At 32.2% G+C, this 14,044-nt stretch overlaps 1 protein-coding gene across 9 annotated transcripts in view; it reads left to right on the forward strand.

Moving 5' to 3' along the window:
- The window catches only part of LOC111684889, a 254,020-nt gene that overhangs the window by 51,757 nt on the left and 188,219 nt on the right, over positions 1-14,044 (forward strand). The window lies entirely within an intron of this gene.

The raw sequence follows: 14,044 nt of genomic DNA on the forward strand, positions 1-14,044 counted from the left end.
ATCGAAAAGTTCATCGACGCTAAACAGATCAGAATTATTTTTCAGCTGGTTTGCGTATGAAACGTTGGCATTCATTATATTATTATTGTTGCGGCTTGTTGTATTGCCTAAGTTGGGAAATTCCACACCGTTGAATTGGAATGTATTTAGATTTTGTTGTACTCTGTTATTATTATGAGATTTAGTTGTTACTCTTGCCCTCGTCTCCAGATAAAGAGAACGTAGTGGACAATTTATGTCGTTTGCTGCATGATCAGTTCTCTCTTTTCCATGTTTTTTACAATTAAAACAAGTAAAAACAGCTGGTCGCTTTTCATTTGTATTAAATGGACAAACATTTGTATGATGGTTTTCTGCGCATATCATGCAAGCGGCACCTCGATGACAATGCTCTCCACCATGACCATACATTAGACAGTTCCAACATTGTGTTGGTCTATCATTTTTTTTCGGTCTGTATTTTTTCCATGTAATAATTACGTTAGCTATAGTTCTCACATTTTTTAAAGAACTTGGATTAAAGTTTTTTCGAATAAATTGTACCTTATACACTGCATTATTTTCCGAGCTAAATTTGGTAATAATTTCATTTACAGCAGATGGTGACAAGTTGTAGCTCTCCAATTCGGTTTTGATATCGTCTGCTTTGATACGAGGTAAGCCATGCAAGAAGGTGGTGTATAACCTATTATCTTTCGAATTATACGAATGGAACTCAATTTGGTTTTCCTTTAGTGTTTGCATACAGCTTTTATATACTGCCTGGTTTGGAGTGAATACTTTGGTACCAATGGAAGTACGCTTAAAAAAGCATTCCTTACCTAATAAATTTGGATTTCGGAAAATGATACATTGACTTCCACTACAATAGGTGGTGGCTTACGTTCCTTTACTTCATTTATATTTGTTGCTGGAGCTACATCCATATCATTTTGACCCCCCAAGATGCTAAACCTATTTCCCGACGAAGATGGGATATTTGGATAAACATGCCTTGGTTGTTTAGTTGACTTTATCTTAGCATTGCGCTTTTTATTCCTAGATTTGTTGGCCCCTGGGGCCATTTTAGGTGGTGTGTTATTAGTTTCTGTTTAAAAAAATTGACTATCACGTGTGAGTTCAATAAGAACGTGTGTAGGCAATTACAAAAACAATAGTTAACTTTATTTTTAATATGTATAAAGATTTGCTGTGCGCTTATGTTGCTGAGACTACCGTTCGTTATGACTATCAGATGTGAACTGAAAATAAAGATTCTCTAAAATGGGAAAAATTAGAAAAAATAAGAAAATACAAATTTTGGTGCATTTGTTGTTGCATTTTATTATTTTTCATCAGAATTTGTATGTCAATAAGGTATTTTGAATATTGAGAATTCCAATTAATTTCATTGGGGGTTTCAAATTATTTTTGGAATTTATTGTTTTATTGTTAAAAGGAAGAGTGTTAAGTATTTTTCAATTGCGATTTGCAAAAATTATATCCTCATTGGGTGAAAATATGATGTTATTTGCCTTAAAATGTTTAAAGGGTAATAATGAGGCAATTTCGATATAAAAAATAGTTTAGATTTCTAAAACAAGTGTAAATCAATAAAATATAATTATGAAATGTTTAATGAATAACATTAAAAAATATAAAATAGAGTAATTGATGAAATGATCCAAAGAATTATTAGAAAAAACGCACTTAGTGGTCTTTCAAAATCTTTAACTGCCACAGGGAGAAGACTTGTATCCAAGGAAAACCATTGGACTCCTGATTTATCTTTTTCAAAATCTATATACGAACTAGGAGGAACACTATGTTTAAATTTAGACATCTAAACAGACCTCAGGTTGCTTTGAACCAATGTAAAGTGAACTGTCGTGTAGTACAGGAAAAGTACCTAATATACATATTTTTAATAAAGAGGTGGTCATCATACCGTAAAGTCAACAAAAGCAATATTTTTCACCTAATACATACAATTATATATATTTAGAACCCAAATCAAGAATAACTACCCAGATCCAAATATGCCTACTGTATATTATTCATAAAATAAAGCATTTAAAATATGAGGTTGAAAATCAAGATTTTAGCACGTTAATAGGATAATAAATCGGTTAAGAAATATCCAAATTTAGTCGTTCCAGTACTAAAATATCTAAAAAATGTTATTCTAATATATAGGAGTAATAAAAATATTAAATTTTATAAAATAATGCAGCAATATTAAAAAAATGAACAAAAAACCTAAAAAAGAAAAATACTTTATTGACCCAAAAAATTAACAATACGTTCACATTTTATCAAAAATCTCGTTAATTAATATAACGATTTTACTTTTTATGGTAGAAAATTAAAATATAAGATACAACAAACAAATTGCTTTATTTTGATAAAAATAATTGTTCAGATAAAGTTTTTTCTTAAAATTTATAAAATTTTACATAGGCAAATTAACTAACCGTCGATCATTTATCCGACATCAATCAGACTTTCTTATATTTAATCAGACTTTTGTACGACTTGTCGAGATAATGTCAGATTTGTATAAAATTCCTCTGCACCTTTTTTCGAATTTCTTCAAAAAAGAGTTCTTCTTTATGAGCAACTTAATGAATGCTGGCGGAATTCGGATACGACTTGTGAAGAATGTCCGTACGAACTCAGCAAAAATAGTTTAGCGGGAATTAACAAGCAAAGTAATTGTTGACTAACGTTTCCTTCTCTTTATCCAATTTATTTATATATGCTCTTGAAATGCCAAAATGCTGTATGTAGTTCTTCCAGGACATTTTCAGAAAGCTGCTTCTTCACCGCTTTCATCATAGCTGACTCAGAAAACGATTCTAAGCCGATTGGAATACCTTAAGGTGGGTGATATATTTTCGAAAATTGATAATCGCGTTTTGGTAATAGTTAGATATTACATTTTCTTCAAAAAGTATTAAAAAATATAAAAAGAACAGATATTAAGCTTGCTACATATACAACAAATAAAAATGTAATGTAATAAGATATGGAGGAATATACTTATATGATTGTATGACAACATTTATATATTAAAAACATAGAAAAGAATGATGTCAATTATTTGTAATCTAAATTACCATATAGATAACATTAATTATCTATATCTATTTGTAATCTAATTTTGTATGTTACAAACATTAGCACAAACCCAATATACCCTCCCTACTAAAGTGGTACGAACAAATTTTGTAAATGCATTTTTGACCAGTACACATAAAGACACTTGAAGACAATGCAATGTTATGTTAAAAAACCGGAATTAAGAAATATTAAATTAAATTATATTTAAAATTAAATAATTTTAAAATATGTATATACAGTGGTCGACAAAACAATGGAAACTTTTTCAATATTTCAGAAATGGTTATAAAATATAATATAATAACACTGTGTGTTACGCGATATAATGCTTTTTATAGACCTAGACGAGTAGATCATTTTACCGTTTTTAGAATCTTCAATATACCCTAAAAATCGGAAGCTATTGAAAAACGCTTTTTTTTGACTATCTCAAAATTTTCTTAACCGATTTAATATTTTTCAACTGTTTTGAATTGGAAATGTGTAAAATATTTAGATTTAAATACAAATTTTTATATATTTTTTAATTTTTATACAAATAAGATAATTTTTGACCCACATTTTATTTAAATACACATTTTTTAAATAATTTTTTATTTTAACCCATATTTTTATAAATAAAATAAGATATGAATCGTTGAAATCAGATAGAAACTGACAGAAATATATTTTTTTTTCGTAAAATCAAATATTTATAAAATCTCTCATTTCTAAAGTAAATTATCAATTTGAATAATAAAGCTTATATTTGTGTTGCATATCTTAAGTTGATATTTTACTTCAGGAAAGTGGGATTTGGTAAATTTTTGATTTTACGAAAAAAAATCTATTTTTGTCAGTTTTTATCTGATTTCAATGTTTCATACCTTATTTTATTCATAAAGATATGCGCTAAAATAAAACAATTTTAAAAATATGTTTTCAAATAAAGTGTGGGTCAAAAATGATCTTGAATTGTAAAAAAAAAAAATGAAAAAATATATAAAAATTTGTATGCAGTACCCCGTTTCTGTAACATTGAATGAGAAGTTCTCATATCGAGAAGTGTGAAACAAAAAATTCCATCGTTTCTCGATTTGTGAGTAAAAAGTGTTTCTGTAACTTAAAGTGAGAAGAGGCTGCACGAATTACGTTTTTATTGGAAATTTTCAATAAAACAGCTGTCAAAAACACAAAAATTAAAAGAAGAAAAAAAAAATTGTCGAACAAATTTATAAACGAAGAATAAATAAACAAAAAATATAGAAAGCACTTAGTTCTGGCCCTAAAACCAACGCGATCTTTCCCGACTGATTAAATGTGGGATCAGCTAGCTGAATCGCGTCAAATAAAGTTAAAATGTCGTTGGAAATATTTTCCGTTGGAGTACGTATACCGACCATTTTTTTCACTATTGCAGACAACATTATTTGAGGATGAGGCGCGTATATTGAGCCAATAGTCAAACGACATATTTTAACGTCGTTCGTAGACGAGACAGGCAGCCTATGCTGCTGGACTAGGGACTCACAAACATAAGACATCGGACAACACAAGTCTAAAACCGCTCGGATCAAAATTCGACGGTTGCCTTTCAACAAATTTACCTTTAAGGTCGGAGAAGTATGGGGTTAAGGTTTCGCGCCTTTCTTGTTTTGACCTTTTCCTTGTGAATGCAAAAGAGAGTGGACTTAACTTCACCAACGACTTGCACTCATTAGCTAGGTGTTTAGTCGATAAACATCGGTAGCCTTTACACTTTTTACATTTGATGCCTTTGCGGGTGTGGGAGCTGCTGCCGGGTCTGGATCTGTAGATACAGAAGACTTCTCAACTGAAGCGACCTTTAATGCAAGCAGAAGACTTCTCAACTGAAGCGACCTTTAATGCAAGCAACTCTGGTGCTGAAGCAGATGCCGAAGTAGGTGTTGGAGTAGGGGTTGGAGAGCAGGGGCTGGATCAGCCCCTTCATATCTTTTATGAAGATTAGTAATGATGGGTGAGAGCTTTAACTTTCATGTATCTATTTATGAGACTGATTGGAGATTCGTAAATAGATGGCTGCGGTGGAGCTAGGATGGGTGACCCGATCAAAAAATGACCAGGAGTAAGAGCTACTAGCTCATTCGGATCATCACTTATAGGACACAACGGTCTCGAATTAAGATAAGCCTCAATTCTTGCGAGAACCGTCGATATGAGGAGAGCCCGCTGGAATAAATCGCCATGTTAGTCCTTTAATACCGTAAGTGGAACACATCCGAGCACGACTTTATGACAAAAATATTCTAAAATCCCTTTCTAGTTCACGAGAAGCTCCCATAAAGTTCGTTCCGTTGTCGGAGAACATAGTAGTGGGACAACCTCGTCTCGATATATATCGATTAAAAGCAGCCAGGAATCTATCAGTTGATAAATCTGAAGTGACTTCCAAATGAATGACCTTAGTCGCAAAGCAGACAAAAATACAAACGTAGGCCTTTAAAGTTTGACACGATCTATTATTCAAGTTTCTTATGTCAAAAGGCCCAGCAAAGTCGACTAAAATTGTCGTAAATGGTCGGCCTATCTGAGTTCGTTCGGGGGATAATGCTGCCATTATTTGGGATCGATCCTTAAGATCCTGATCATTAACTGATTTCCACCATGGATAGAATCGTATGTACGAACTCAATCAAAAGACGGGTAAAGCGACAAGAATATGGCAACAATATGGAATGTCTCGAATTTTCGATTTTTATAAGACGGGTAAGTATTACAGAAAAATCAAAATACATAGGCTAACACTCCAATTGACCTATCTAGAGAAGAAAATCTCTCAAGAATATCTTCATAATTCGAAAAAATGAAGCATGAGCCTGCAAGAACCTCTAAGCCCGTATCTAATAAAGCCAAATTTCCTAGATTCTAGTTAGTGCTTTTTTCCCGAAGCCAATTTAGACCATGCCACCATAGATTGTTTTGTGTTAAATCAGAGGATAAAATACCCCGACTTCCCAAGTCTGCTGGGTTGTCGTCAGATTTGACATGGTGCCAATTATGTCATCCGACCACTTCCTGAATTTTACAAACTCTGTTGGCTACAAAGGTTGCCCATGAACAAGGGTCCTTTTTCAGCCAAGCAAGGACGATTTTAGAATCAGTCCAACAATATATTTGACATAATGGGATGTCAATTTCGAATAATACGGATTTTAAAAGATCCGTCGCAAGAACTGCATCACAGAGTTCATGTCGTGGTAGAGAAATTGATTTCATGGGATCTACTTTTGTTTTAGCAGTTAACAAATGTGTATAAATTTCGCCATTAGGTCTTTCGACTCTAGCGTAAATTACCCCTGCATAAGCTTTTTCAGATGCATCTGAAAAGACATGAAGCTCTACGGTAGAATTAGGTATATAATTAACCCATCTAGGAATCTGAATGTCGTTTACTTCATGATTTGAAGCAACAAATTTTTGCCATTCGGCTTCAGTAGTGGACTTAAGAGATGCGTCCCAATCAATTTGGTCTTGCCTAACCTTCTGTATTATCATCTTAGCAACAGGGTCAAATAATCTAGCTATTATAGATAGTACGTCTCTTTTCGTGTGACTTGATCGCATCGAAATACGATCCACATTAAAATAAAACGAGTCCGAATGAGCATTCCACTGTAAACCAAGAGTTTTTGAGCTACTTGACTCCGAAGTATTTTCGCCGCTAGAGGGTACTCAGCTTCGGAATCTTCAGCCAATTGTACCAAGGTACGGATGGCAAGATAAGGTGCACAATTAACATCGAAGGTTAAAGTCTGTAACTCATACTCTTGAATTTCCTCCGTCGCACAGTGGGGCAGAATCGAATTTTTTTGGAAATAAATCTGGCATTTCTAAACAGCTGATCCGATCGGGATAAAATTTGGCGTGAGCGTAGCCAAGGAGTATTCGAGGGTACCTACTACATGTAAAATTTTTAAACTCGTGCCATTTTTTTTTGTTTTTCATCCAAATACAATGAAAGCGCTCGACGAGATTTTGAAAAATACGTGCTTAGACATATCTCTTATAATATCCGAGTTATAAGCATTTAAAAATTTTGTGATACAAAAATATACGTTTTTTAATTTAAAATTTCAAAAAATTTTAGATTTTTGCTGTTTTTTTTGCCAAAAATGTGTCTTAACTCTTTATTTAATAAAATATAATTTTCTTTAAGAACATATAACAAGTTTATAGTTTTCTAAAAGGTATCTTTACGCAGAACGCTTTGCCGTAAAAAACTTGTCCTATTTTTTGAAAATGTTGCCACTGCTTCCTTCTGAATATGACTTATTTTTTATCAAAACTTTAACTTTGGGCGACATGTTCTAAAATCCCAAAGCTGGGATCAGAAAACTGAAAGCAGTTTTGGAAACCTCAATATGCTTTATATTTACTCTAAGAGTATTTTCCCAGCCCAGAAAGAAATGTGGACCCTATGGACAAAAATGTAAAAAAAGTTAGATATGGAAATTCTCGATTCTTTAAACAAATTTTCAAGCCAATATCTCAATTACATTAAAAAATATGTTCATTTAAACCTGTATCCTTTAATTTCATATTTTAGTATTAAATATGACAGAACATATTTAAATTTTATATTTACCTATTTTCTATTTGTTTGCTTATCCTTATAATTGAAAGGTCCTATTATGCTTAAATTTTCAGAAATTTATAACCATTTTTTTCCTAAAATTTTTCGACAGATCATTTCGTTCTGTTTCGTTTATGATCATGTAGGTAAAAATATACAGGTAATGATAATTTCGATTCATTCACTAATAAGAAATATCAATGACTGAATTACATGTAATATAGTCCTAAATGTTAATAGGTAGACAATTCGTAATATAGTCCTAAATGTTAATAGGTAGACAATTCGTAATTTTTTACTTTGGAATACCTGTATCGGATATGACAAGAATAGGTATATAAGTAAACTTCTCAGATTTTAAGTACCATATTTAATTAATCTACAATGAAGATTACATTAAAGTACGAAGAGTTGTGTTCCGTTTTATGGAGTGTATCTTCAAAAGGGCCAGAAAGAATTGAATACATTTCAAATTATATAAAAACTACATATAGTAGAGAAGTAGACAATACAGGCATATCAAAAATTGAAAACTTTTTAAAACTTTTTGATGTAAAAAGTAAGTCTGTGGATGGAAATCTAAAGAAATTTCGATTAAAATTTTGTAGTTGGATGGAAACTACTACGGAAATCTCAACTCACAACACATCAACAGGAGCGCCTTGCAAGTCATACGAAGACTTATGTTCAAGGTAAAAAAAGAGGGTCACACAAAAACTTTTTTCTATCTCAAATGAGGAAATTGCTGATACATTTAACGAAATGCTGAAAAAGGAAAACCAACTTATGGATGCCGTACATATTGCAACTATTCTTCCTAATGCATCACCAAAACGACTTAAGCGAATTGTGGAAAATATACCAACTCCAACATCACAATCAAATTTTACTGAAGTGGAAGCAATAGCGCTTATGTTGGAACTGGTTCTCAGTCGAAATAAGTACCAAATATTAAGGAAAGCTCTGCATGAAAAAGGACACAATATAATATCATTATACAAGGCGATCCAGGAATAAAAAAGCAAGCTATCCTACCATTACCTATTGTTGTTAATGATGTGGTAGCTTGTATTGATATATCATCTTTGCTCGAAAACACAGCATCAAGAATTGTGTCAGACTTTTCAGAAGACCAACTAAGGAAAATTCATAACTGTGATGTTGTCTTAATGTGTAAGTGGGGATGTGACTTCCAGAATACAGCACTTCCAAAATACAAACAAGCTTGTGGAAGTCGGACATTAGCAGACTACAAAAGTGTATTTATGTCATCATTAGTGCCATTACGAATTCGTTCATATTCCCTTAATCCATCAACGTCAAGCATCGGAAATTCATTTGAAGATATATGGATCAATACAACTCCGGGTTCAAAAAATTTTTGTAGACCCATTGGATTTGAATATATAAAGGAGTTAAAGAAAACAACAAAAGATTTTGTGGAATATTTAAAAGATGAAATAAATGCACTGGAGCCCATTTGTATAAAAATAAAGGAATTCTCTATTAACGTATCATATCAGCTAAGTTTAACAATGATTGATGGAAAGGTCAGCAATGCCATAACAAAAACTTCTTCCTTCTGGAGAAGTATTAATGAAGAAGTCCTGTCTTTCGGAATTTCACTACTTCATGCCAGAATACGATTTTTGGATTACTTATTACACATAGCATACGATCTCAAATATAGAAGTGTGCCAGAGAATCTTACTAAATCAACAAAAAATAATGAAGAATTGAAAGAACTGACAGCTGCGGAAAAAAGCAGAATCCAAGAAGAATTTAAAGTTCAGATGGGATTAAACATCGACAAAGCACTTCCAAGTTGCGGTAGTACAAATGACGGTAATACGGCGAGAAGGTTTTTTTGTGATTTTGAAATTACTTCAAAAATAACTGGAATCGACAAGGAGTTGTTTCCAAAAGTTAATACTATTTTAATGGCACTGAATAGTAAATATAAAATTAATGGAAACCTTTATCATCTCAAAACAAGGAAGATTTTAAGGACTTATATTACCTTCTGGATATGTATACCGATATGACAGATTATTTTATAGAAAATAAGTAGTGTTAGGAATTGACTATATAAGTAGGTTGTAAGAATTAATTGTATTATGTTTAAGATAAACAGTTCAAATAAAAAAAGCTATTATACTAACTGATGATATTGTATTAAATTGTGTTTTATATTTTGGTGGGCGGGAAAGGAGGTTTATGTGGGGTGATTTAGGTGTTGTTGTGCGTAGCTCATATTAATATTATATTTTTTTTATTGTATATACAATGTTATAGTCTTTAATAAAATAAATTGTTGTAGCTATCTGCGACCCTATTAAAATTTTGATATAAATCATTGTTTTAAAAATTTAACAAATATGTAATATAAGACAAAATCTTTATTTATAAACAAAACTCAATGAAATTTTCAACGCTTGTTAAATATGATATTTCAAATAAGAAAGTGCAAAAAAAAATTGAAAAGGTCAAAGGGCATCCCGCAATTCCCAAAAATATGAATGAAAATCCCAAAAATGGGATTTTTTACATTTTTGCCCATAGGGTCCACATTTATTTCAGGACTGGGAAAATACTTTTGGAGTAAATATAAAACATATTGAGGTTTCCAAAACTGCTTTCAGTTTTCTGATCCCAGCTTTGGGATTTTAGAACATGTCGCCCAAAATTGAAGTTTTGATAAAAAATAGGTCATATTCGGAAGGACGCAGTGGCAACATTTTCAAAAGATAGGACAAGTTTTTTACGCCAAATCGTTTTGCATAAAGATACCTTTTAGAAAACTATAAAATTGTTATATGTTCTAAAAGAAAATTTTATTTTATTAATAAAAGAGTTAAGACACATTTTTGGCAAAAAAAAAACGGCAAAAATCTAAAATTTTTTGAAATTTTAAATTATAAAACGTCTATTTGGTCCAAAATTACTCCCGGTATTCAAAAAAGGCGTACCAAGGTATGGTAAATTTTGTATCACTAAATTTTTAAATGCCTATAACTCCTAAGTTATGAGAGATAAGTAACATGTTTTTTCAAGATCTCGTCGAGCGCTTTCAGAAAATATAAAAATCTTTGTATTTGGATGAAAAACAAAAAATGCCGCGAGTTTAAAAATTTTAAATGTCGTAGGTACCCTACTTTGAGCCGCCACAGCGCTTCCCTGGGGCATCTGCGGGGTTCATTTTCAAAACTTAAACTCGAATACTCCTTGGATCAGCCGTTTAAAAATGCCAGATTTATTTCCAAAAAATTTCGATTCTGCCCCACTGTGCGTTTGAGAATCACAAAACAAAATTCGTTGAAATGGAGTATGAGAACTATCAAGTCTAATCTGCCTATACATTTGTGTTATATGACAATTAAACACAATCCTAAAAAAGGGCCAACGTAAAATCAGGAGAACTAGATCTGCCTGTAATGTGGGTCCCACAAATAATCGTTAAGACTGTTGCCGTTAGACATTTTATTCGACTCATTGAAAACCACACGTAATTTTGTGGTTTTTCTGTCCATTTTTATAACTGGATGATGAGACAGGTAGCAAGAAGAAGAAGGAGAGTCTTTAACTGGACGCATATGGTTAAAATGTATATTTTCTAAGGCGTCATCATACATATTCTTGATGACAGGATTTCTCAAGAGAGAGGATTCTGTCCGTATAAATTGCGCCCTAACATTCTGTTCAGAATGACCTAAAGTTAACGTCTCGGAAAATTCAGGTTTAAATGGTAATGTTACCACATATCTACCAGTAGAATCCCTACGAGTAGTTTTCTTATAATTGTCCTCACACAAACGATCATGTGCTGACATAAGTTTGCGTTCAGGAGGTTCCTCTATTTCCCAAGATCTAAGTAAGGTACTATTTATATAATCTTCTTCAGAAAATCCAACTCTAGTACTGTATACCTGAATTAAAGACTGAGGAACTGGACCAGTAATGATCCAGCCGATAATAGTTTTCTGAGCCACTAATGTGCCTAAAACCTTTCTAACTTAACCCACTATAATTCGTGGATATAAATCTGCCCCTAAGAGTAGATCTACTGGTTTAGAATCAAATAAGTTATTATCTGCCAAACGTATATTTGGCAAATCATTTCGATACTCATTCGATATAACAAATGAGGGTAAATCACCAGAGATCATTGGCAAAACGAGAGCTACTCAAAACAATTGAGAGTCCAAGGGCGTGCCAATATAAATGGAACACGATTTCCTTGATATTACAGAATTCGCCTGGTTGATACCAGATATTTGAGCATTCGCCGATTGCGTCAAAATTTTTAAACTATTCTATACTCTTTCGGAAATAAACGATGATTCCGAAGCAGGGTCAATGAGAGCACGAGCTGGGTACGTCATACCCTGTTGATGAATATTCACCATCGCTGTTCCTAACATTTCGGTAGAGCTGTTAGATGTTGCTACTTGAGAAGAATCTGTGGGTATAGATAGAGCAGCTTGTGAATCTTGAGAAGAATCTGTGGGTATAGATAGAGCAACTTGTGCTCGGTCCCGAATTAGATGTTCTAGAACTTCCATTTGAATCTTCTGAAGTAAGCAAATTTCTATGTAACATAGTATTGTGCTTCTTTTTACAAATATAACAACAATGTAGACTCTTACAATCATCCACTTCATGATTTCGTGACAAACAATTAATGCAATAGTGATGCTTCTTAATAGTCGAGAATCTGTCCATTACCGAAAGTTTTTTAAATCTCTTACAATCACGTAGAAAATGGCTTTGATTCTTACATAAAATGCAAGAAAGGGAAGGAGATGAAGTGGCATGGTGCGCCTTCACCTTTGGAGTCGATAATTTTTTCGATTGTGGAACTTCCCTAATGTCTCGTAGACATTCTAAGGTCTGAATTCTTTCTGTTAGAAATGCATCCAGATCTTTCCAAATAGACAATACGAATTTGTCTTTTATACTTTGTTCCCATAAGGTTACAAAGTTATCGGGTAGTCTTTGAACACAAAGAAAAACAATTATCGAATCCCAATTTTCTGTCGAAACATTATATATTGATAAGGCCGAAAGACAACTGTTTGTACCTTTTTGTATGGTCTTGAGACCTTCAGAAGTTTCCTTTTTAATAATAGGAAGATTAAAAAGAGATTTAAGTTGGTTGTTAAACAACATACGTGGATTTTCGTAAGCAGCCCTAAGGTTATTCCACGCCATATCAAATCCTATATGCGAAATAGGATATTTAGCTACTATTTCCTTTGCATCACCACTAGTCAGATAATTGTATGTATGTATGTATGTATGTATGTATGTATGTATGTATGTATGTATGTATGCATGTATCTATGTATATAAAGATTATGTACAAGATACATAAACATAAAATTCTTTATTTATTTCACTTCTTCTTTGTTTTATTTGTTATTATATTTATTGTTATCTTTTATCTGTGATTTATTTTTCGCACTTTTTTAAAAATTTTTTAGTTTTATTTTATCTTCACTATGTCTGTCCGTTTATGTAAATAACTGCACGGTAGATATATTAAGCACTGACAAAAAGGTAGTCACTAATGTCAAACAAAAAAAAGGCAGTTGGTAAAGCTATCAATCACAATAGTACACAAGAAAGATTTCTGTGTTTGTGTGAATATAAATTTAATAAACAAGACTTTTGTTCCTTTGACTTTATTTTATATGCACCTTAAATTTCTTTGCAATAACATCACTCAAATTCAAATATTACGCACCTTATAAATCCAATTTTTTTATTAATGTTTGTGGTTGAAATTGTGGTTGTTTTTTCTTTCGAAGAAAAGATCTTAAGAAGAAACAAAATACACAAGAAAATTAATTTGAGTGCTTTAAATAATCCGGCTCGATCGGACCAAATGTAGAGTTAAGTTTTTTTTCAATAAAAAGTTTATTTATTAAATTTTTATTTACCTTAAAAATTCTTAATAAGAGTTGTGCACTTAAGAAAGTGGTTGTAATGGCGTTCACTTAACAAGTGTATTAAAAACAAAAAACCATGCAACAAGTTGCGAATTACGTTATACCGTTCGCGGTTTTACTAGTTAGAAATTATCTCTACACTTTTTCAAGGATGAAAAAAGAAGTAGTTAGATAAATCCTAACGTAATATAAAGGGAAAGAACGGAAGGATACTGGACCCGAAGAATATTAAGTTATAAATTTTTCAGGGCAAGGTATTGATCGAATTCAATTATTAAAAGATACTAGGTACGGTATAAGGTAACATCCATTAAAACCCTATAAAGTATTCCTCCCCTGTGGAAAGAGATTTGGAGATTTAAATACGACAATGGCCCTAAAGCCAACATTCGAGTCG

This window comes from Lucilia cuprina, chromosome 5, assembly GCF_022045245.1.
Source record: "Lucilia cuprina isolate Lc7/37 chromosome 5, ASM2204524v1, whole genome shotgun sequence".
NCBI lineage: Eukaryota > Metazoa > Arthropoda > Insecta > Diptera > Calliphoridae > Lucilia > Lucilia cuprina.